We start from the raw sequence: 1207 nt of genomic DNA on the forward strand, positions 1-1207 counted from the left end.
ATATATATATATATATATATATATATATATATATATATATATATATATATATATATATATATATATATATATATATACCAGGAGGTGTCTTGATTTGGTTTATCTTTACCCTTTCACGATTATGCTTTAATTATAACTTTTTTTCATACCTTCTCTGCTTGCTTTTATTACACTACTCTCTAAATTGGTTTCTTTAGTTTGTTTGCTTCGTTAGTTGCTGTAATAAGCGGAAATAAGTTAAAATACCACTAATATAATTCCAGGATTGTGTTATATAAGTAAGATGGCCAAGATTAACTGTCTTTTTTTTTATTTATTTTTTTTACAATTCACAGGAAGAATGACAAAACCTCTAAGAGGAGCAAAGATGCTAAATGAAATATGTCAAACAATCTGGTTTCTTAAGTTTGCAGCCCTTTAAAAACTGTGTTGAAGCCCTTTCCAGTTCAATATCTCGAATCACTTGATGGAGGCGTTATATAGGTTGATGACCACAGGTAGGAATGATTTCCTGGGGCGCTCTGTGGTGCATCTGGGTAGGAGGAGTCTTCTGCTAAAGGAGCAGTCTAGCAGATCAGGAGAACATCTCTTTTTCCCACCTCTCTTCATCAGATTCCATTGTTTCATTTGTTGGATGTAACACTAGATGCTTGCCAAGCCATTGCCAATTAGAGATGTAATGATTTTACAAAAAATTCATTTGGGAATAGTTGGACAGTTAAGTTGCCTCAATATGATCATTGAAACTTATCTCTAAGGTAATAAAATCCCCAAAAATAAATGGCAATTTTGTATTACAGAGCATTGATTGTTGAACTGAAGTGAAGAGGAAGGAAAACTTTATTTAAGGGTGACGCTTTTAGAACAAACTGGTTACTTCAGCTTTCTATTGACACTTTTAATCCAAACTGGTTATTTCAGCTTTCTATCTCATGTGCATTTCTCCTTAATACATTAATACAGCATCTTCTGAAAACAGCACAACTAACCAACGGGCTAACATTTTTATTTTATTCTCTTCTTTTTAATCATTTTTAGAGAATACAGAGACTTTAAGCATTTAAAGAGATTTAAAAAAAAACTATGCAATAAAGAAAATTAGAAGTTAAAATAAAAAATAAAAATATTTTTTTTATGTATGAAGTTCCTTCCTTCCTTCCTTCCTTCCTTCCTTCCTTCCTTCCTTCCTTCCTTCCTTCCTAATCAT

The 1207-nt window shown here is 31.4% G+C and overlaps 1 protein-coding gene across 4 annotated transcripts in view; it reads left to right on the forward strand.

The window, feature by feature from the left end:
* LOC107098094 (potassium channel subfamily T member 1-like) overlaps positions 1-1207 on the forward strand; it is a 106041-nt gene that overhangs the window by 94373 nt on the left and 10461 nt on the right. The gene's annotated exons all lie outside the window — the stretch shown is intronic.

The sequence above is a fragment of the Cyprinodon variegatus genome, unplaced genomic scaffold (genome assembly GCF_000732505.1).
Source record: "Cyprinodon variegatus isolate N-32 unplaced genomic scaffold, C_variegatus-1.0 Scaffold746, whole genome shotgun sequence".
Classification (NCBI taxonomy): domain Eukaryota; kingdom Metazoa; phylum Chordata; class Actinopteri; order Cyprinodontiformes; family Cyprinodontidae; genus Cyprinodon; species Cyprinodon variegatus.